Source organism: Trachypithecus francoisi, unplaced genomic scaffold, assembly GCF_009764315.1.
Source record: "Trachypithecus francoisi isolate TF-2019V2 unplaced genomic scaffold, Tfra_2.0 Lachesis_group12, whole genome shotgun sequence".
Lineage (NCBI taxonomy): Eukaryota > Metazoa > Chordata > Mammalia > Primates > Cercopithecidae > Trachypithecus > Trachypithecus francoisi.
The window spans coordinates 57348952-57373170 of NW_022681457.1; positions in this window are offsets into that span (position 1 = coordinate 57348952).

The window sequence follows — 24219 nt, forward strand, 5'->3', positions numbered from 1 at the left end:
GTCTCCCTAAAATGTATAAAACTAAGCTGTGCCCCGACCACCTTAGGCACATGTCCTCAGGGCCTCCTGAGGCTGTGTCACGGACGCATCCTCAACCTTGGCAAAAGAAACTTTCTAAATTAACTGAGATCTGTCTCAGATTTTCTGGATTTACTCTGTTTTCTTAGTCTGAGCTCCTCAGAAGCAAGCCCTGAGATAAGGTGTCCCTCGAGTGCCAGGGGAATATTGGAAAGACAATCTCAGGCAGCATTTGCAGATGAGTGGGTTATGGGACACAACGGGAAGGCAGTCAGCATAGGGCACATTCAGGGATGGTGTGGCCTCAGGCAGTCGTGGCCCCATCCCCTCAGGGGGACCTTTGGGAAATGGTGTGACACAGGCTTCAGGATAGTCCCACAGTAGGGGCAAGGATCCAAAGTGTTTCCCTACCACTCCTATTGGTTATCACTGAGGGTACTCCCCAGGGTGTCAATGTCCTGAACTCCCAACTTACCCTGGTTGTGAAGCAGGAGAAAGCCTTCAGGCCTTGGAGAGTGACAGCCACTCACAGAAAGATACCAGGGACACATACAGGAAGCACTGAGGGGATCCAGGCAGGGCACCAACAGCATCTTCAATTCCCCTAGCTGGCTGGTTTCAGCTGTGCTATGGCTGTCACTCCTGTGAGACCCACACCCTCCTAGGGTCAGAAACTGCCTGCCATCTCTCTTTCTATGCCACCCCTCAGAAGACCCAATTCATAAGAAATGCTCAGCAAATGCTTTCAAAAGAAACAGAAGCAGTAGTATGAGGTAATTGCTGACCAAGAAAAATCAGAAAACATTTATTTGGGCAAGAAAGTAGAACCAAGAAACCCACCAATTCCTAGTGAAGGGGAAGGAGATTGGAGAGGGATCTTCCGGGCATGGCATAAAGCCTGTTCCGATGGAGAGACCAACCATCCTGGTTCCCCCTTGCTGCCCTGGGAGCCACTTGGCATTAAAAGGTAGCCTTTCAGGGCAAAGACTTCCCCTGGAGAGACTGCAAAGATCTCCCGTTCTCCCTAAAAATCAGCAAACAGGCATGACTGTATGCTTTTTATTTTGTTTGTGTCTTTCTGGTGTTCCTGACCATTAGAGAAGAGAGGACAGGGCTTTCTATCATTTAAGTTCTGGGCTGTAAAGGCACTTCCTGAGTAGGCCTGAGGAGCTGTGGTGAGAGAAGAGGGCTTTTGGTACTGGGGCAGCCTGGGTGGAGGCAGCATGGGAAGCAGGCTGATGGGAGGGTGTGAGAAGGTGCCCTGCAGCACAGTTTTTGCCCGAAGACCTCCTGGTCCTCACCTGCTTCCCCACGTCTGCTACTAGCACTGCTCCATGGAGTGCTGACCATCTGGTTGCCTCCAAGGAAACCCTCTAGTAGCCCCTGTCCCCTTCCCCAGGATACTTTTAAGATCAAAAAGTGTATGGCAAGAGATGGAGAAGAGGAGCTTCTGCATTCTGCACTTGGTTGGGGAAAAGAAAGGAAATAAGTGGAGTTTGTGCCAAGAAGCCTGGAACTTGCATTTCATTTAGACTCTGATTCAGCTGGGCTTGGCTCTGTGACTCTGCACTTATAACGAGCTCCAGGTGATCCCCATGCTGCTGGTCAAAGGCTTCAGTGAGCAGCAAGTCACCAGGCACCTGAGCTGGTGCACTGCCGAGTGGACACATCTGTTACAGCCACAAATTACACAAGGCCCTCTCCTTTGGCTGGAAATTACACAGAGCTTTGATTTACATTTCTCTGATGTGAGGCATTAGTGATGTGAGGCATTTTTTCATATGTTTGTTGACCATTTGGCCGGGCGCAGTGGCTCAAGCCTGTAATCCCAGCACTTTGGGAGGCCGAGACGGGCGGATCACGAGGTCAGGAGATCGAGACCATCCTGGCTAACACGGTGAAACCCCGTCTCTACTAAAAAATACAAAAAACTAGCCGGGCGAGGTGGCGGGCGCCTGTAGTCCCAGCTACTGGGGAGGCTGAGGCAGGAGAATGGCGTAAACCCGGGAGGCGGAGCTTGCAGTGAGCTGAGATCCGGCCACTGTACTCCAGCCTGGGCGACAGAGCAAGACTCCGTCTCAAAAAAAAAAAAAAAAAAAAAAAAAGACCATTCCTATTATGTCTTCTTTTGAGAAATATCTGTTCACGTCCTTTGCCCATTTTTCTATAGGATTATTTTGTTCTTTTCTTGTTTAAGTTACTTATAGATTCTAGATATTAGTCTTTTATTGGATGCATCATGTTTGAATATTTTATCCCATTCTGTAGATTGCCTGTTTACCCTGTTGATAGTTTCTCTTACTGTACAGAAGTTCTTTAGTTTAATTAGGTCCCGATTGTCAATTTTTGTTTTTGTTGTGTTTACTTTTGAGGGCTTAGTCATAAATTCTTTGCAGAGGTCAGTGTGGTACATATGTAGCACAGACTACTGAACAGGCATGAAAAAAGGATGAAATCCTGTCCTTTGCCACAACATTGATGCAAATGGAGGCCATTTTTCTAAGTGAATTAATGCAGAAACAGAAAGCCAAATACGCCATGCTTCGACTTGCAAATGGGAATTAAGCATCGAGTATACATGGATGTAAAGATGAGAACAACAGACACTGGGGACTACTAGGTGGGGAGGGAAAAGGGGGAAGGTTGAAAGCTAACTATTGGGTACTATGTCCTATGTACTATGCTATTTGTGTGATGGGTTCAATAGAAGCCCAAACCTTAGTATTGCACAATGTATTTATGTAACAAACCTACACATGCACCTCCTGAATCTAAAATAAGCGTTTTTAAGGAAAGAAACTATAAAAAGCTTTACTTTGTTATTGTGTCAATCAGAGTTCTTGCAGTAAAGAGATGGCTCTTAATGAAGGTATCATGTGTAAAAGTGTGGGCAGAGTATAGGAAATTCACAAGAATAGTGCAACGTCCCAGGGCCAGTCACACAGTAGAGGAGATGGACTTTCATGGGAGCCTTGGCATTTGGCCAAGAGAGACTGCCAGTCCAAATAATCCAGGAAAAACCCAGTTCCCCTCCTTCCCTCTGATCTCCTCTGCCCTCTCATGAGTCAAACCCAAACCTGGATCAAGGAAACACTGCCCAGATCAGCCTTCTGGGGCCTTAACAGAGTAGAGCAGGGTAAAGGGTGTATGAAGGGGCACAATGAAATGCCTACATGTTGTACGTCCTTCAGCTGCCTAAGCTTTTTTTGAGCAAGTTCAGGAACGTATTAATATAAACCAGGGATAGGCAGCGCTGTTTGAAATAACCAGCTAGCAGATATCTTAGTCTTGCAGACCAGACCATCTCTGTCACAGACACTCAACTTGGTCTTTGTAGTGAGAAAGCAGCATATGCACCCAGTAAACCACTAGTGTAGCTGCTTCTAACACAACACCTTTCACAAAAGCAAGCCTGTGGGCCAAATGCACTTTGCCCACCCTGATGGAAACACACTCAAACTTTTTCTCTTTTCCTCCCCACTCTTCCTCGTTCTTTCTCCCCCTCCAAGCCTGTGCTGCAACAGGAGGAGGTGAAACTGGATCTGATTTGGGGACAAGGATGGTTTGCAGAGAGGAATCGGTGAACGGTGGTGGGAAAGGAGAGGAAACATCCAGAGGAGATTGGTGAGCAAAAGTAGGAGTCATCTTTGTGTAAGAGGGAAATAGATTTTTTTAAAAAAATGGTTTAACTGTGAGGACTATGTAAATCAGGCAAAAACAATCAGGGCCACCTTCAAGAGGCATTAGGGAGACACAGGAATGGGGGTCCCAGGAGGATAGCCCCGGCAGGAGGACAGGCCACCACACAGCATCCCCACATCGGCCCTAGTGAGGGCTACAGAAAAGCTGTTTACTGTGCTGGATCCCACACCAAACTATTGATTAATTGTGTCACAGCTTAAATGTGTCATTTTGTCAGCAAACTTGTATCTTCCTACAAGCTGTTAATTAATTTGTCAGAAAAAGAGACTTGCAGAAGCCTTCTCAGTGCAAAACAGGAGCCCAAAACCAACCACTAAGCAGCACATTCAGAAATGGCTCCTGACAGACACGCATGGATATGGAGCAGATGTGGTCTGCCAGCCAGTGGGATGGGGCACTAACTGCATGAAGGGCAAGCTCTTTGGGAGTCTCAAGGAATGGCCAGTTGTGCACTATGGAGAGGGGGTCGCAGTAGGCAGAGGCCCAGGACAGCTGTGGTTAAGGCTCTGGGAGACTGGAGCGGACACAGCCCCCACCCCATCCTCTCTGCATTAATCACCTGCAGGCATCCTGCCATTGTCCGCGCTGCCCCACCTGGTGCTCTCTCTGCACAGGGATGGGGTCAGGCTGGATACAAGATGGCTCTAATGCCACTGCCCTCCCCAGTAGCCCTCAGGCAAAGACAGAGACAAGCAGAAGTCAGAAGACACATAACCAGCATTCTCAGCCCTCAGTGGAACAATTCTCATGTGACACCCATGTCCCTTACTAAAGGTCCCGTGCTAACATTGAACCCCTGCTGCCCACAATGACAGATAATCTGCTCACATTGCCTATGTCTTCGCCCCCCTAAACCCCGACCCATCTCACTGTTATAGTCCCTGCAAACGCTTGTGGTCACATCCCTGTCTCAGGGCCCGCTACTTGGAGAGCTCAGCCTCAGGCACTCATGTCCCACTCTCCTAGGGAGGAGGAATCCAGTGCCTTGCCTTGGGAAAGCCCTTGCTTCCCAGTGAGGATCAGAGGGAAGCATGCTAACTCATCTGGGCACTGGCATCAGGGCACCCAGAGAGGAATAAACTGGTTCCCTTCAGGAGAGCATCGTTAAGTTACGGTTAAGTAACTGCCAGTCATTGACTTGTGACCAGCATGAATCTCTGCACTCACCACGAAGTCTCCTTGCACCTGTCTGCCCTTTCCTACCTGGCGAATCCCAACCCAAAGCCATGGTGTGTCCAAAATGTCACATTTCTGTTTTGTTTTTAAGTTACCATAATTTCAACTCTGAGCCCACATTCCTCTAGCTTCAGTCATTCTCAGAACTGCCTATTCTTTGAAAACCAAATCCAACTTCACCTAAGTGGCACAAAGGTCCTAGTTAAGGCATGAACCATAGAGTCAGATGACCTGAATCTTAATTTTGTCTCTGCAAATTATTAGCTGGGTCATGTTGGGTGAGTGGTTGACCTTTGTGAGCCTCAGTTTTCCCATCTGTATAAAGAAGATAAGAACAGTAACTGCCTCATGCGGATGGTGAGGATTGAATGAGGTAACATGCGCAAAGCACTTAGGGCAGCACTTGGAACTCGGTGAGCTCCACGGAAGTGTCCATCCGGGTACACGGCACCCCCAGGCTAGCCCTTCTGCAGCCGAACTTTAGGTTTATAAATCTCAGGAAACAGACACATTACAAGTCTCTGATTCTGAAAGCCACAAGCCTCCTCCCACTTTCCATCGGAAGGAATCTAATTTGAGTCCTGGAAAATCCTTTCCACTCTCTGTGTTCCTCCGTGACATCCCTCTCCAGTCTCCTCCCTAGGGTACCTCCCAAGGGGCTTCAGAGAGAGCAACCAAGACAGGCTGCCTTGCCGACTGTGCTGTGCTCTGCCTTCCATTCCTCCTCCAGGCAAGAAAGAAGGAGCTGCAGAGCCCTAGTATACGGAATGGCAATAAAAGAAGTAGAGAGAAAGCTCCCATGAACACCACTGAGGGAATTGCCTGCTGCATGTTCGTCATCGTGGAATGGTTATGAATGACCAAGTGTGCAGCAGACACTGTGCTGAGTCCTGGAAAACAACGCCAGGGAAGACAGTGTCGGGTAGGTCCCCTCCCTACTTGTCAGGAGGCAGTGCTGCTTGAATGTGAATGTGCACACATATCCCCCCAAGGGCTCTCACGCCCCCATTCACAGCACTCACTTCAGAAAACCATGAAGTTGCCCAAAATCTTCTCCTTTTTTTTTCTTTTTTTTCTTTTTCTTTTTTTTTCTTTTTTTTTTTTTTTTTTTTTTTTGACGAAGTCTCACTTTGTCACCAGCCTGGAGTGCAGTGGCGCCATCTCGGCTCACTGCAACCTCTGCCTCCCCGGTTCAAGCGATTTTCCTGCCTCAGCCTTCCGAAGAGCTGGGATTACAGGCACACATCACCATGTCCAGGTAATTTTTTGTATTTTTAGTAGAGACTGGGATTCACCATGTTGGTCAGGATGGTCTCGACCTCTTGACCCCGTAATCCCCCCCGCCTCAGCCTCCCAAAGTTCTAGGATTACAGGTCTGAGCTGCCACATCTGGCCACACCTTCCATTTCATACCCAGTCATTTTTTTCTCTCTGGAAGCTTAGGGGGATGACCAGCATGCCAGCAAAGAGCAGATTTTCATGCAAGCAGCCAACAAATCCATTTTTAAAATTTCAACATCACATCATCAGAGAAATGCAAACTAAAACCATGGTGAGGTAACACCAATAGAATGGCTATTATTACATGGAATCAACTAAATGCCCAGAAATGATAGACTGGATAAAGAAAATGTGGTACATATACACCATGGAATACTATGCAGCCATAAAAAGAATAAGATCATGTCCTTTGCAGGGACATGAATGGAACTGGAAGCCATTATCCTTAGCAAGCTAACCCGGGAACAGAAAACCAAATGCCGCATGTTCTCACTGTTAAGTAGAAGCTAAATAATAACACATGGACACATAGAGGGAAACAACACACACTGGGGCCTAACGGAGGGTGGTTGGAGGAGGGAGAGGATCAGGAAGAATAACTAATGGATACTAGGCTTAATACCTGGATAATGAAATAATTATACAACAAACCTTCATGACACAAGTTTACCTATCCAACAAACCTGCACATGTACCCCTGAACTTAAAAAAATCAAAAAAGAATAAAAAACCAATAGATGTTGTCATGAATGCAGAGAAAGGGAAAGTCTCATACCATGTTGGTAGGTATGTAAGTTAGTTCAATCTATATAGAAAACAGTATGGAGATGTCTCTCAGAGAGCTGAAAATAGAACTACCATGTGACCCAGCAATCTCACTACTGGGTGTCTACCTGAAGGAAAATATATCATTGTATTAAAAAGACACCTGTACTCAGATGTTCATCACAGCATTATTCACAATAGCAAAGTCATGGAACCAACATAAGGGTCAACCAATACATGACTGGATAAAGAAAACGTGGTATAGATTCACTATGGAATACTATGCAGCCATAAAAAAGAATAAAATCATGTTCTTCGCAACAACATGAGTGCAGCTGGTGGCCATTATCCTAAGTGAACTAACTCAGAAACAGAAAGGCCAATACCACATGTTCTCACCTATAAGTGGGAGCTATTATAGGCACACAGACACTTGGGCACACAGAGATACTAGGATGAAAATAATATACACTGGGGGCTCCAAAAGCAGTGAAGGTGAGGCAGTGATGGTTGAAAAATTACCCATCAGGTGAAATGTTTACTATTTGGATAATGCATACACTAGAAGCTCAGTTCCCACTAGTATGCAAAATACCCATGTAATAAATCTGCCCATGTGCAGAATCTAAAATAAAATATATTTTTAAAGTACATTTTTAGGCTGGGTGCAGCAGCTCACACCTGTAATCCCAGCACTTTGGGAGGCCGAGTTGGATGGATCGCAAAGTCAGGAGTTTGAGACCAGCATGACCAACATGGTGAAACCCCATCTCTACTAAAAAGACAAAAAAAAAAAAAAAATTAGACAGGTCTGGTGGCACACACACATAATCCCAGCTACTCAGGAGGCTGAGGCAGGAGAATTCCTTGAACCCAGGAGGCAGAGGTTGCAGTGAGCTGAGATTGTGTCACTGTACTCCAGCCTGGGTGACAGAGCAAGACTCCATCTCAAAAAAAAAAAAAAGAGTAGATTTTTAATGATGGGAGATGGCCCCAGAATAACTTCTGTGGTTCTTAGAACAACAGAAATAATAGCTGTGGTTCTTAAAACAACAGAAAGAAAATCATGGATGGAAATCCTGAACCTGTTTTTGTATGATTTTAACCTCTCCAGGATGCTCCTTGAAAGATAAGTCAATGAGTTGATGTCTGCTGGTGAAAGCTCTAATGTAAGAGGGAAAGAAGCTACTTGGGAGAAGCAAACTAGAAACCAGAAGAGGAAGGAATATTCTTCCCCAAATACCACTCTTAGGAAGGGGAAGGAAGGGCAGTATTTGTTGGAAATACCTTCAGATGCTGAGGGTGGGAGCTGTCCAGCCTTAACGCTGAGGGAGAGGAACAGCGGAAATGAGCTCTGCACCAAAGAGGGGAACAGGTTTGCTCTAAAGGGGGTGGGAGAAAAAGGTGAAGGAAAGTAGGTTAAGAAAGAAAAAAGAAGATATTTATGGTAGGCAGCTGTGCAGTGTGCAAAGTTGCCGTCCCCCATAGCCTGAAATCCTCCAAAAAGCATTAAAAAACACAAAATGTTTTCTGAGTGGATTCTTTTATTATACTTCTAAGACTTTTTTATTTATACTTATAAGTTCTAGGGTACATGTGCACAACGTGCAGGTTTGTTACATAGGTATACATGTGCCATGTTCGTGTGCTGCACCCATTAACTCGTTATTTATATTAGGTATATCTCCTAATGCTATCCCTCCCCCCTTCCCCCACCCCACGGCAGGCCCCAGTGTGTGATGTTCCCTACCTTGTGTCCAAGTGCTCTCATTGTTCAATTCCCACCTATGAGTGAGAATACGCAGTGTTTGGTTTTCTGTCCTTGTGATAGTTTGCTCAGAATGATGGTTTCCAGCTTCATCCATGTCCCTACAAAGGACATGAACTCATCCTTTTTTATGGCTGCATAGTATTTCATGGTGGATATGTGCTGTGCCACACTTTCTTAATCCAGTCCATCATTGATGGACATTTGGGTTGGTTCCAAGTCTTTGTTATTGTGAATAGTGCCGCAATAAATATATGTGTACATGTGTCTTTATAGCAACATTATTTATAATCCTTTGGGTATATCCCAGTAATAGGATGGCTGGGTCAAATGGTATTTCTAGTTCTAGATCCTTGAGAAATCACCACACTGTCTTCCACAATGGTTGAACTACTTTACAATCCCACCAACAGTGTAAAAGTGTTCCTATTTCTCCACATCCTCTCCAGCCCTGTTGTTTCCTGACTTTTTAATGATCGCCATTGTAACTGGTGTGAGATGGTATCTCGTTGTGGTTTTGATTTGCATTTCTCTGATGGCCAGTATGATGAGCATTTTTTCATGTGTCTGTTGGCTGCATAAATGTCTTCTTTTGAGAAGTGTCTGTTCACATCCTTCGCCCACTTTTTGATGGGGTTGTTTGATTTTTTCTTGTAAATTTGTTTAAGTTCTTTATAGATTCTGGATATCAGTCCTTTGTCATATGGGTAGATTGTAAAAATTCTCTCCCATTCTATAGGTTGCCTATTCACTCTGATGGTAGTTTCTTTTGAATAAAGGAAGTCAAATTATCCCTGTTAGCAGATGATATGATTGTATATTTAGAAAACCATGTCGTCTCAGCCCAAAATCTCCTTAAGCTGATAAACAACTTCAGCAAAGGCTCAGGATACAAAATCAGTGTGCAAAAATCACAAGCATTCCTATACATCAATAACAGACAAACAGAGAGCCAAATCTTGAGTGAACTCCCATTCACAACTGCTTCAAAGAGAATAAAATACCTAGGAATCCAACTTACAAGGGATGAGGAGGACCTCTTCAAGGAGAACTACAAACCACTGCTCAGTGAAATCAAAGAGGACACAAACAAATGGAAGAACATACCATGCTCATGGATAGGAAGAATCAATATTGTGAAAATAGCCGTACTGCCCAAGGTAATTTATAGATTCAATGCCATCCCCATCAATCTACCAATGACTTTCTTCACAGAATTGGAATAAAACTGCTTCAAAATTCATATGGAACCAAAAAAGAGTCCCCATTGCCAAGACAATCCTAAGCCAAAAGAACAAAGCTGGAGGCATCAGGCTACCTGACTTCAAATTACACTACAAGGCTACAGTAACCAAAAAAGCATGGTACTGGTACCAAAACAGAGACATAGACCAATGGAACAGAACAGAGCCCTCAGAAATAATATCACACATCTACAACCATCTGATCTTTGACAAACCTGACAAAAACAAGACATGGGGAAAGTATTCCCCACTTAATAAATGATGCTGGGAAAACTGGCTAGCCATATGTAGAAAGCTGAAACTGGATCCCTTCCTTAATTCAAGATGGATTAGAGACTTAAATGTTAGACCTGGGGGCGAAGCAAGATGGCCCAATAGGAACAGCTCCAGTCTCCAACTCCCAGCACGAGCAACACAGAAGACCGATGATTTCTGCATTTTCAAGTGAGGTACTGGGTTCATCTCACTAGGGAGTGCCAGACAATCGGTGCTGGTCAGCTGCTGCAGCCCGACCAGCGAGAGCTGAAGAAGGGCGAGGCATCACCTCACCTGGGAAGCACAAGGGGGGAGGGAATCCCTTTTCCTAGCCAGGGGAACTGAGACAAACAACACCTGGAAAATCGGGTAACTCCCACCCCAATACTGTGCTTTACTGTGCTTTAAGCAAACGAGCACACCAAGAGATTATACCCCACACCTGGCCGGGAAGGTCCCACGCCCACGGAGCCTCCCTCATTGCTAGCACAGCAGTCTGCGATCTAACCCCAAGGCAGCAGCGAGGCTGGGGGAGGGGTGCCTGCCATTGCTGAGGCTTAAGTAGGTAAACAAAGCTGCTGGGAAGCTCGAACTGGGTGGAGCTCACAGCAGCTCAAGGAAGCCTGCCTGTCTCTGTAGACTCCACCTCTGGGGACAGGGCACAGCTAAACAACAACAACAACAAAAGCAGCAGAAACCTCTGCAGATGCAAACGACTCTGTCTGACAGCTTTGAAGAGAGCAGTGGATCTCCCAACACAGAGGTAGAGATCTGAGAATGGACAGACTGCCTGCTCAAGTGGGTCCCTGACTCCTGAGTAGCCTAATTGGGAGACATCCCCCACTAGGGGCAGACTGACACCCCACACCTCACATGGTGGAATACACCCCTGAGATGAAGCTTCCAAAGTAAAAATCAACAGGTACACTCGCTGCTCAGCAATATTCTATCTTCTGCAGCCTCTGCTGCTGATACCCAGGCAAACAGGGTCTGGAGTGGACCTCAAGCAATCTCCAACAGACCTACAGCTGAGGGTCCTGACTGTCAGAAGGAAAACTATCAAACAGGAAGGACACCTATACCAAAACCCCATCAGTACGTCACCATCATCAAAGACCAGAGGCAGATAAAACCACAAAAATGGGGAAAAAGCAGGACAGAAAAGCTGGAAATTCAAAAAATAAGAGCGCATCCCCCCTCCAAAGGAGCGCAGCCCATCACCAGCAACGGATCAAAGCTGGATGGAGAATGACTTTGATGAGATGAGAGAAGAAGGCTTCAGTCCATCAAACTTCTCAGAGCTAAAGGAGGAATTATGTACCCAGCGCAAAGAAACTAAAAATCTTGAAAAAAGAGTGGAAGAATTGATAGCTAGAATAATTAATGCAGAGAAGGTCATAAACGAAATGACAGAGATGAAAACCATGACACGAGAAATGCGTGACAAATGCACAAGCTTCAGTAACTGACTCAATCAACTGGAAGAAAGAGTATCAGCGATTGAGGATCAAATGAATGAAATGAAGCGAGAAGAGAAACCAAAAGAAAAAAGAAGAAAAAGAAATGAACAAAGCCTGCAAGAAGTATGGGATGCTGTAAAAGACCAAATCTACGTCTGATTGGGGTGCCTGAAAGTGAGGGGGAAAATGGAACCAAGTTGGAAAACACTCTTCAGGATATCATCCAGGAGAACTTCCCCACCTAGTAGGGCAGGCCAACATTCAAATTCAGGAAATACAGAGAACACCACAAAGATACTCCTCCAGAAAAGCAACTCCAAGACACATAATTGCCAGATTCACCAAAGTTGAAATGAAGGAAAGAATCTTAAGGGCAGCCAGAGAGAAAGGTCGGGTTACCCACAAAGGGAAGCCCATCAGACTAACAGCAGATCTCTCGGCAGAAACTCTACAAGCCAGAAGAGAGTAACAGCCAATATTCAGCATTCTTAAAGAAAAGAATTTTCAACCCAGAATTTCATATCCAGCCAAACTAAGTTTCATAAGTGAAGGAAAAATAAAATCCTTTACAGATAAGCAAATGCTTAGAGATTTTGTCACCACCAGGCCTGCCTTACAAGAGACCCTGAAGGAAGCACTAAACATGGAAAGGAACAACTGGTACCAGCCATTGCAAAAACATGCCAAAATGCAAAGACCATCGAGGCTAGGAAGAAACTGCATCAACAAACAAGCAAAATAACCAGTTAATATCATAATGGCAGGATCAAGTTCACACATAACAATATTAACCTTCAATGTAAATGGACTAAATGCTCCAATTAAAAGACACAGACTGGCAAACTGGATAAAGAATCAAGACCCATCAGTCTGCTGTATTCAGGAGACCCATCTCACATGCAGAGACATACATAGGCTCAAAATAAAGGGATGGAGGAAGATCTACCAAGCAAATGGAGAATAAAAAAAAAGCAGGGTTTGCAATCCTAGTCTCTGATAAAACAGACTTTAAACCATCAAAGATCAAAAGAGACAAAGAAGGCCATTACATAATGGAAAAGGGATCAATTCAACAGGAAGACCTAACTATCCTAAATATATATGCACCCAATACAGGAGCACCCAGATTCATAAAGCAAGTCCTTAGAGACTTACAAAGAGACTTAGACTCCCATACAATAATAATGGGAGACTTCAACACCCCACTGTCAACATTAGACAGATCAACGAGACAGAAAGTTAACAAGGATATCCAGGAATTGAACTCATCTCTGCAGCAAGCAGACCTAATAGACATCTATTGAACTCTCCACCACAAATCAACAGAATATACATTCTTCTCAGCACCACATCACACTTATTCCAAAATTGACCACATAATTGGACTAAAGCACTCCTCAGAAAATGTACAAGAACAGAAATTATAACAAACTGTCTCTCAGACCACAGTGCAATCAAAACTAGAACTCAGGACTAAGAAGCTCACTCAAAACCACTCAACTACATGGAAACTGAACAACCTACTCCTGAATGACTACTGGGTACATAACGAAATGAAGGCAGAAATCAAGATGTTCTTTGAAACCAATGAGAACAAAGATACAACATACCAGAATCTCTGGGACACATTTAAAGCAGTGTGTAGAGGGAAATTTATAGTACTAAATGCCCACAAGAGAAAGCTGGAAAGATCTGAAACGGACACTCTAACATCACAATTAAAAGAACTAGAGAAGCAAGAGCAAACACATTCAAAAGCTAGCAGAAGGCAAGAAATAACTAAGATCAGAGCAGAACTGAAGGAGATAGAGACACAAAAAACCCTCCAAAAAATCAATGAATCCAGGAGTTGGTTTTTTGAAAAGATCAACACAATTGACAGACCACTAGCAAGACTAATAAAGAAGAAAAGAGAGAGGAATCAAATAGACGCAATAAAAAATGATAAAGGGGATATCACCACCAACCCCACAGAAATACAAACCACCATCAGAGAATACTATAAACACCTCTACGCAAATCAACTAGAAAACCTAGAAGAAATGGATAATTTCCTGGACACTTACACTCTTCCAAGACTAAACCAGGAAGAAGTTGAATCCCTGAATACACCAATAGTAGGCTCTGAAATGGAGGCAATAATTAATAGCCTATCAACCAAAAAAAGTCCAGGACCAGATGGACTCACAGCTGAATTCTACCAGAGGTACAAGGAGGAGCTGGTACCATTCCTTCTGAAACTATTCCAATCAATAGAAAAAGAGGGAATCCTCCTTAACTCATTTTATGAGGCCAACATCATCCTGATACCAAAGCCTGGCAGAGACACAACAAAAAAAGAGAATTTTAGACCAATATCCCTGATGAATATCGATGCAAAAATCCTCAATAAAATAGTGGCAAACCGGATCCAGCAGCACATCAAAAAGCTTATCCACCATGATCAAGTGGGCTTCATCCCTGGGATGCAAGACTGGTTCAACATTCACAAATCAATAAACGTAATCCAGCATATAAACAAAACCAAAGACAAGAACCACATGATTATCTCAATAGATGCAGAAAAGGCTTTTGACAAAATTCAACAGCCCTTCATGCTAAAAACGCTCAATAAATTCAGTATTGATGGAACGTACCTCAAAATAATAAGAGCTGTTTATGACAAACCCACAGCCAATATCATACTGAATGGGCAAAAACTGGAAAAATTCCCTTTGAAAACTGGCACAAGACAGAGATGCCCTCTCTCACCACTCCTATTCAACATAGTGTTGGAAGTTCTGGCTAGGGCAATCAGGCAAGAGAAAGAAATCAAGGGTATTCAGTTAGGAAAAGAAGAAGCCAAATTGTCCCTGTTTGCAGCTGGACATGACCGTATATTTAGAAGACTCCATTGTCTCAGCCCAAAATCTCCTTAAGCTGATAAGCAACTTCAGCAAAGTCTCAGGATACAAAATTAATGTGCAAAAATCACAAGCATTCTTATACACCAGTAACAGACAAACAGAGAGCCAAATCAGGAATGAACTTCCATTCACAATTGCTTCAAAGAGAATAAAATACCTAGGAATCCAACTTACAAGGGATGTCAAGGACCTCTTCAAGGAGAACTACAAACCACTGCTCAGTGAAATCAAAGAGGACAGAAACAAACGGAAGAACATACCATGCTCATGGATAGGAAGAATCAATATCGTGAAAATGGCCATACTGCCCAAGGTTATTTATAGATTCAATGCCATCCCCATCAAAGTACCAATGAGTTTCTTCACAGAATTGGAAAAAACTGTTTTAAAGTTCATATGGAACCAAAAAAGAGCCTGCATTGCCAAGACAATCCTAAGCCAAAAGAACAAAGCTGGAGGCATCACAGTACCTGACTTCAAACTATACTACAAGGCTATAGTAACCAAAACAGCATGGTACTGGTACCAAAACAGAGATTTAGACCAATGGAACAGAACAGAGTCCTCAGAAATAATACCACACATCTACAGCCATCTGATCTTTGACAAACCTGAGAGAAACAAGAAATGGGGAAAGGATTCCCTATTTAATAAATGGTGCTGGGAAAATTGGCTAGCCATAAGTAGAAAGCTGAAACTGGATCGTTTCCTTACTCCTTATACGAAAATTAATTCAAGATGGATTAGAGACTTAAATGTTAGACCTAATACCATAAAAACCCTAGAAGAAAACCTAGGTAGTACCATTCAGGACATAGGCATGGGCACGGACTTCATGTCTAAAACACCAAAAGCAATGGCAAAAAAAGCAAAATTGACAAATGGGATCTAATTAAACTAAAGAGCTTCTGCACAGCAAAAGAAACTACCATCAGAGTGAACAGGCAACCTACAGAATGGGAGAAAATGTTTGCAACCTACTCATCTGACAAAGGGCTAATATCCAGAATCTACAAAGAACTCAAACAAGTATACAAGAAAAAAACAAACAACCCCATCAAAAAGTGGGCAAAGGATATGAACAGACATTTCTCAAAAGAAGACATCCATACAGCCAACAGACACATGAAAAAATGCTCATCATCACTCGCCATCAGAGAAATGCAAATCAAAACCACAATGAGATACCATCTCACACCAGTTAGAATGGCAATCATTAAGAAGTCAGGAAACAACAGGTGTTGGAGAGGATGTGGAGAAATAGGAACACTTTTACACTGTTGGTGGGATTGTAAACTAGTTCAACCATTATGGAAAACAGTATGGCAATTCCTCAAGGATCTAGAACTAGATGTACCATATGACCCAGCCATCCCACTACTGAGTATATACCCAAAGGATTATAAATTACTCTACTACAAAGACACATGCACATGTATGTTTATTGCGGCACTATTCACAATAGCAAAGACTTGGAATCAATCCAAATGTCCATTGGTGACAGACTGGATTAAGAAAATGTGGCACATATACACCATGGAATACTATGCAGTCATAAAAAAGGATGAGTTTGTGTCCTTTGTGGGGACATGGATGCAGCTGGAAACCATCATTCTTAGCAAACTATTGCAAGAACAGAAAACCAAACACTGCATGTTCTCACTCATAGGTGAGAACTGAACAATGAGATCACTTGGACTCGGGAAGGGGAACATCACACAGCGGGGCCTATCATGGGGAGGGGGGAGGGAGGATGGGGAGGGATTGCATTGGGAGTTATACCTGATGTAAATGATGAGTTGATGGGTGCTGACGAGTTGATGGGTGCAGCACACCAACATGGCACAAGTATACATATGTAACAAACCTGCACATTATGCACATGTACCCTAGAACTTAAAGTATAATAATAATAATAAAAAAAAAGGTTAGACCTAAAACCATTAAAAAACCCTAGAAGAAAACCTAGGCAATACCATTCAAGACATAGGCATGGGCAAGGACTTAATGACTAAAACATCAAAAGCAATGGCAACAAAAGCCAAAATTGACAAATGGGATCTAATTAAACTAAAGAGCTTCTGAGTGAATTTTCAATAAAATACAGGGAAGAACCAGAGACATGGGGCAAAGCAGCAACAGACAGCAGAAATGAGGAATCCAGGTGAATTTGCTAAGAGTTTAGGGAGGAGTAAGTCTTCTCTAAGTTATGGAACTGAATATACCAGAACAAAGAAAACAAATGAAAAACTCACAGGCAGGGTGCAGTGGCTCATGCCTGTAATTACAGCACTTTAGGAGGCCAAGGTGGAAGGATCACTTGAGCCCGGGAGTTTGAGACAGCCTTGGCAACATGGAAAGATCTTGTCTCTACAAAAAATACACAGATTAGCAGAGTGTAGTGATGCATGTCTGTGGTTCCAACTACTCAGGAAGCTGAGGCAGGAGGATTGCTTGAGTCCAGAAGATTGAGGCTACAGTGAACCATGATCATACCACTGAAAAATTCTCTCAAAGGAAGGAAGGAAAGAAGGAAGGAAGGAAGGAAGGAAGGAAGGAAGGAGGAAGGAAGGAAGGAGGGAGGGAGGGAGGGAGGGAGGGAGGGAGCGAGGGAGGGAGGGAGGGAGGGAGGGAGGAAAGGAAGGGAAGAAGGAAGGGAGGGAGGGAGGGAGGAAGGGAGGAAGGGAGGAAGGAAGGAAGGGAGGAAGGAGAGAGAAAGAGAAAAATTCACAAAACATCATAAACCTGGAGAACTTCCAACACCCAGTTTCAGAGATGTAGACTCTCGAGTGCATAGGTGGGGCTGCATCCTGGAAGGAGCTAGGTTCCTCAGCATCCTGCCTCCAGGAGGAAGCTGCTGAGAAGGAAAGGCCAGGCCTAGGAGCTTAGGCACCCCAGCTTCCCATGTACTTGATCAATATCACCTCTTTTCCTTGCTAGAGCTCTTTTGATAAGTATATGTCATCAGGACTGTGAGTAGCATAGAGCTGCCAGGCCTTGTGTCTGCAAGTACTGACGTATCATAGGCTGTAGCCTGTCTTTCTCCAGCCTGATAGACACCCCGATGGAAATGTGGGAGCTCAGCCTCCTCTCTTCAAGGCTCCTCCATGGCTGAATGAGAAGTGTGCATCAGAATAACCTGGGAACTGTTTTGGGTCTTACTGTCCTTGCAGGTCCATCCTTTCCACTTCTCAGTGCATTGCTGCTGTGTTGCTCTAACTCACCTTCAAGCCACTTGCCCCAGGGAGGCTTAGGTTACCCCCAAACCATGACACCATTGATGCCACCATCATGTTCAGGACAGCTGTTCATTCCCTCACTGTGGTATCCATAGGAAAATGATGCCCCCAGCTGTGTTAGCCTCACTTCAAGAGGCCCGGTAACAGGATGGATCCCACAGGATTAATCTCTCTGCTTAGAACCATGTTCCGCTTTCTCCCCCGGGAGGGGCACACATGCTGCAGCAGGGCAGGGCAGGAGGGGCTTGGAGCCTAGCTCCTGGTACTGAATCCAACTTTTTCCCCAGATCCTCTTCCTAGGATGCTTCTTTCCCAGGTCCTCTGCTGCCTGGGTTCTCAGCTTGATGCTTCCACTGGACCTCTCTCAACATGCCTGCCCCAAACTGAATGCCCATCCCTGACATCAAGTTTCCATGTTAACAGAGTACTTACAGACAGAGGAAGTGAGAAGGGCCCCAGGACTCCCATGCCCCCATCCTCCTCAGTCATGCTCAGCTGGGACACCTGGTTATGTCCTCAGATACCTGTCTCTTCACCCAGCAGTGAGCCTCTGGGAGATGAGGAATACAGATCCAGGAGCCCAGCAGCACTGTTTTCTAAATCGCCCTTGTTTCCACTCTGCCTTTTACTCTGCGGATGACATTCAGTAAAGGCCTCCCTCTCTCTTTGCTTCCATCCTCGCGTCTATAAGATGGTGATGCAGTTGATACACAGAGGTGCCAACAAGGCACCCTTGAAACTCTGAGCGCTAAATTACAAAACTAAGGCATGGCTGGGCGCGGTGGCTTACGCCTGTAATCCCAGCACTTTGGGAGGCCGAGACGGGCGGATCACTAGGTCAGGAGATCGAGACCATCCTGGCTAACACGGTGAAATCCCGTCTCTACTAAAAAAATACAAAAAACTAGCTGGGCGAGGTGGCGGGCGCCTGTAGTCCCAGCTACTCGGGAAGCTGAGGCAGGAGAATGGTGTAAACCCGGGAGGCGGAGCTTGCAGTGAGCTGTGATCTGGCCACTGCACTCCAGCCTGGGCGACAGAACGAGACTCCGTCTCAAAAAAACAACAACAACAACAACAACAACAACAAAAAAAAAAACTAAGGCATGATAGATTGAGGTTGGATGGAGTCGAGGGCATCTGAAGTACAGGCTGCCTTCCAGAGCCCGAGCAAGAGAAGCCACAAGCTCAGCTGGAGCCTAATGGACAGAGCCATTAACAAACCTAAAGACCATGTCAAAAGCTGGGGTGGAAGCAGCCCTGATGCACTCTCTGGGTCCTTCCCCAGGTCTATCCCAAGGGGAAAGTGGTGGGATGTGCCTTCGTGGTGGAGCCTGATTCTGTGAAATTTTGAAGAAATCCCTCTAATTCCTCTAGCTCTGGCTTTATCCCTGTAAATAGACTTCCAATTTCCTTTTCTCCTTTTGGCTTTTTGTGGATGAACTAATGCTTTGTAAGCATTTTGTAAACTAGAAATCATTATGCAAAGTTAAGAGCTCATTATTTTAACATGGAGAATGGACCCTGACATCAGTCCTTTAAGGAACATTCACCGTGCCAAGAAGAGAAAACAACCATCTTGTAAAACAGTAAAAGTTTGCTACCAGCTGGCATGTAAAGTGCCTCGAAAACTGAGCAATAGAGATATTTTCGAGAAAAGACAAATTATCCAGTCTTGGGATCCTGATACTGGCATTGTGTGGTTTGAGGGCTTCTTGAGCATTGCTACACCCCAAATATGACTTGGGACAGTGGTGCACACCTTTTTAGAAGGCTGTTTTACTTAGGGCACTACTAGCTGTTTAACAAACCCTGAAATGTCCATGGCTTACCACAACAGGTGCTCGCTTCTAGCGGGGTGCTACTGTGGCTGTTGTGGGTGAGCAAGCAGCACTCCTCATGTGGAGATTCAGTGACCATTTCGTTCCATCTGTGGCTGTACCACTCCTAAGGCCTCAGAGGCTTCTGCGGTCAATCAGACAAAAGGGAAAGATACAGTGTAGGGGGCACGCCTGCTCCCTAAAAGCAGTCGGGATGTGACCCATCTTACTGAGGTAGGACATCAGCACTTGCATCTCAGTCCCAATGAGATGAAGTGAAGAAACCAGCAGAGACCAGCAGATGGCAAGGAAAGGGACCCCTGGCTGCCCTCACTGTGCATTAGCACAAGAGCACAAGGCACTCCCACCACTGCCGTGACAGTTTACAAATGCATGGTAATAACCAGAAAGCTACTGCCCCTTTCCATGGCAGTGACCTGGAAATTACCACCCGTTTCCTAGAAAGTTCTAAATAACCCACCCCTCAATTTGCATGGAATTAAATTGGGCATAAGAAAGTGTAAATACCATTGCCAAGAGCTCACACTATGTGGACTCTGGGTGCACTGCCTATGAATTATCCCTGCCCCACAAGAGACAGTACTGTTCAATGAAAAATTGCCATCCTACACCACTGGCTTGCCCTTGAGTTTTTTCCTGGGCAAAGCCAAGAACTCTGCCAGGCTAAGCCCCAATTCTGGGGGTCACCTGTCCACCTACATCATTACTCTGCTCATGTGGTACTGCCAAAAACCATTCACATGGCCACATCTGGAGGTAAAGAGAAACGTATCCCTGGCCAGCCAGCTTCACACTATGGAAGGAGGCACAGGCTTTGGGGGACAGCTAGCTGACACTGCCATGGGTCATAATCCCCCTTCAAAAACAGATGAAAGCCGAGAGCTCTCTCCCCATGGAAGGAGAAAAAGACATGGCTCCCTAAGGAACCCATTCATTCATCAACTTTCCATTGATTAAATCTTCTACTGAAGGTTTTTGAGCAAACACATTCATACATTATATTCGTATTCCTTCCCCCCGTCTCTATCTCCTCACCTCTTCCCCTAAAGAGAGAAAAATGAATTTTAAAAATAGAAAGAAAGGAGGGACAATTCAGAAATAAGATATTTCAATCAATATTTCTGGAACACCAAGTAGAGGGAAAAGTATTTACTGATGTAGAAAGAAGAAAGTTGGTCCCAAGAACTGTGGAAGAAAAGTCAGCTCCTTAAATCAACAGAATGCTTTTTAAAATAAGAAATCAGCCAACAAGGGAGATTAAACATATAATTATTGAAATTAAAAATATAATTACTGAAATTACAATGCAAAAGAAAGTTTTGAGGGTAGGGCTGAGTACAATGACAACAATCTGGAAAATAAAAACAATATGAAAAATAGAAAAAAAAAAAGAATACTGCCGGTTGACACTGTAAGCTCCTAGAGTCACCCCACTGCAAGGGCACTGGTGACTAGTGATGGGTGCATGTCCTCAGCACTGCCATGTAAGCCTAGGAGCTGTTAGAGATTGTGCTGAGGTATTGGAGTCACTAATGGAAATTGGAACATCTGGAAAAATGGGGGAGGGATTTTTAAAACTGTATTTTAAATATGACTTTTCCTTTGTCTAAATTAAAGTATTCAAGTAGTTAAAACTCTGGGGGAGGGAGGGTGATCCTCTGGTTTGTGACCTCACTCCCCTGCCTTAAGCTCTCTGAGAAAGCACATGCTGGTTCTGGTCTCAGGAGGATGTATAGCCATGAGCTTTGGAGCACCCCACCTTTTATCCACCCTGTGACTTTCTCTTCCTCTCCCAAGTAGTACATTTCCCCAAGTGAGAGTCGGTCCATCTAGAATAATGCAGTAGGAAGTCTGTGGTTGTGAGTCCACTGTAATCCCCAGGCTACATGCAGAGGTGTCCCAAATCCGATCACCATTAAAGTAGCGTGAGGTTCAAATACACTCTATCTTCTGATTATCCAGCAGGTAAATTTTTAAACACACACACACACACCACAAATGTTAAGACACACATCCTAAGAGAAAACTTGAAATCTCAGAGACAGCACAGGCTCTGGGACTGCAAAGGCAAATGACTTCTAATGACCAAGTCCAGGCAATTAACCCAGTCACTGTGTGCAGTGGGCAGAGTGGAAACTGGCAGGGCTTACGCCCTCCTCCATCATGTAGAAGAGCAGCTGTTATTTCACCCCACTGCAAGGCTGCTGTGTATAAGTTGAACTAGGTTTGTCAGATCATATGACTTTCTGGGAAAGGAATCTAGATTTTTTTTTAATTAGTCAAAGTATTCCCTCCGTTAGTCTTACTTCTTTTTAAGTCCATAAAAAGAGATTTCCCTCTATGTGAGGGTCTGAATTTTTTTTTATTATACTTTAAGTTCTAGGGTACATGTGCACAACATGCAGGTTTGTTACATAGGTATACATGTGCCATGTTGGTGTGCTGCACCCATTAACTCGTCATTTACATTAAGTATTTCTCTTAATGCTATCCCTCCCCCAGTCCCCCCACCATACGACAGGCCCCGTCATGTGATGTTCCCCGCCCTATGTCCAAGTGTTCTCGTTGTTCACTTCCCACCTATGAGTGAGAGCATGTGGTATTTGGCTTTCTGTCCTTGTGATTGTTTGCTCAGAATGATGGGTTTCAGTTTCATCCATGGTCCTGCAAAGGACAAGAATTCATCCTTTTCGTGGCTGCATAGTATTCCACCTTGTATATATGCCACATTTTCTTAATCTAATGTAGATTTTTATGTAAAATCTTTAAATATTTGAATTTGTTAAATTCAAACAAAACATTTTGGCCTACATGTGGATGTCTGTTTACTGTTTCTGGTTTTAATTCATTGTTTTAAAAAGAGACAATGTGTGAAGCCTTTTCTGCCTTGGACAGTGGAGTGGGATTCTTTGTGAACAATGTTTAGTAGCCTTGCTGCTTTCCTGAGTCACTGCTCCCTTCCATGTGGCACACAGACGCCGGATTAAACAATTGGGGGTGGCACAAGGATATGTCGTTCCAGGGGTTCATTTTTTGAAGTAAAAAGAAAGACACAATCCTGAACTAAAGCAGATGTACATGTCAGACACACAAGTGCAGCACAGCACAAGATGGAAGATGATTCATTCTGTCTTGCAGGTGCTATAGGAATTTGAAGAAGAGAGGTCAGTTCGGACCAGAGGCTTTCAGTCTTCCTAGAAGAGATGGGGTTAGAACACCATGTCACCCCATGAAATGTGGGCCGGCTTTAAGGACAAGTTCCTGCCCTGCAGATACAAAGAAGTGGGGTGTGGGACAGCAAAGAACCAAGGGTCTGTGCAGTGAAATGTTAATTATGATGCTCATTCATTTATCTCTGGGTCTATAAAAGGAATAAAGTGGAAAAGAAGTTGGACAGGAGCCTCCACACTAGCCAAGGACATGAACAAGGAGAAAGAAAAACACAGTTTAAATTCACGGTGTTCAGCAGAGAAAGGAGATCTTGTAAGCAAATGTTAATTAAGTACAATTTGAAAATGAGTTTATAGTGTCAGTGCCACACTGTGGTAGTTCCAATTAATTTCCAACATTCCTTTCATGATCCATGAACTTCTAGGTCTTCACCTGTGATGGAAGAGTATAACTTGAATATGGTCACTATGGTTCAAATTAAAATAACTCATCTCCAGCATATGAGATATATAAGTCACCCATCTTCACAACTTTAGACTTGATTCTCAACAGCAAAAAACAAATAAAGATGTGATTTGCTGCTCTGCTGTAAACCCAGACTCTAGTCCCTATCTCCTCCAAATCATCTATCTTGCTGTAATCAACATTTTTATTTTATTTTATTTTTATTTTTATTTTATGTAGAGATGGAGTCTCAGTATATTGCTCAGGCTAGTCTTGAACTCCTGGCTTCAAGTGATTCTCTCACTGCAACCTCCCCAAATGTCAAAATCACAGGCATGAGCCACTGCACCTGACCCTGAATTTTGTTTTGAAATCACAATCAAATCATGTCACTGCCCTACTTAGCATCCTTCAAAACTGACCCATAGACACTGAAGCTTTGGTTTAGCACAAGGTGGGGCCCTCTCTGAACCAGAAGCATGCACGTTTGAGAAAGAAGTGGCAGCTGACTATAACATTTCATATGTCTTACTACTCTAGTTTTTGATGTGCTTTTTTCACTCCAACCCAACAGAAAATGACACACCCATATTATGGGTGGAAAACAATCGCTGTGCTAGCTTGCCTTTATTAATAATAAGCATGCATAAGAGCCTTCTGGCAAGTTTGGGGTAGGAGAAACACTTGAGAACAGAGATGAGTGATTAAGACAGATAAAGTCCTATGTGCCAAAGACTGGCACATAACGACCTGCTCTGATATTTTCCAGAGGGTGCATAAAAGATGGTGTTAGAGGCTAATAGACCCAGCATTAAATCATACTGAATTGTAGAGAAAAAGTATTTTTAGCTTTTAAGATTTATTTTGTCCTATTTTATTTTACAAATTAAAAAGAGAAAGTTTCCATTTAAGCAAATATGTCATTAGCAGTACTTTAGCAGAAGTATTTTGA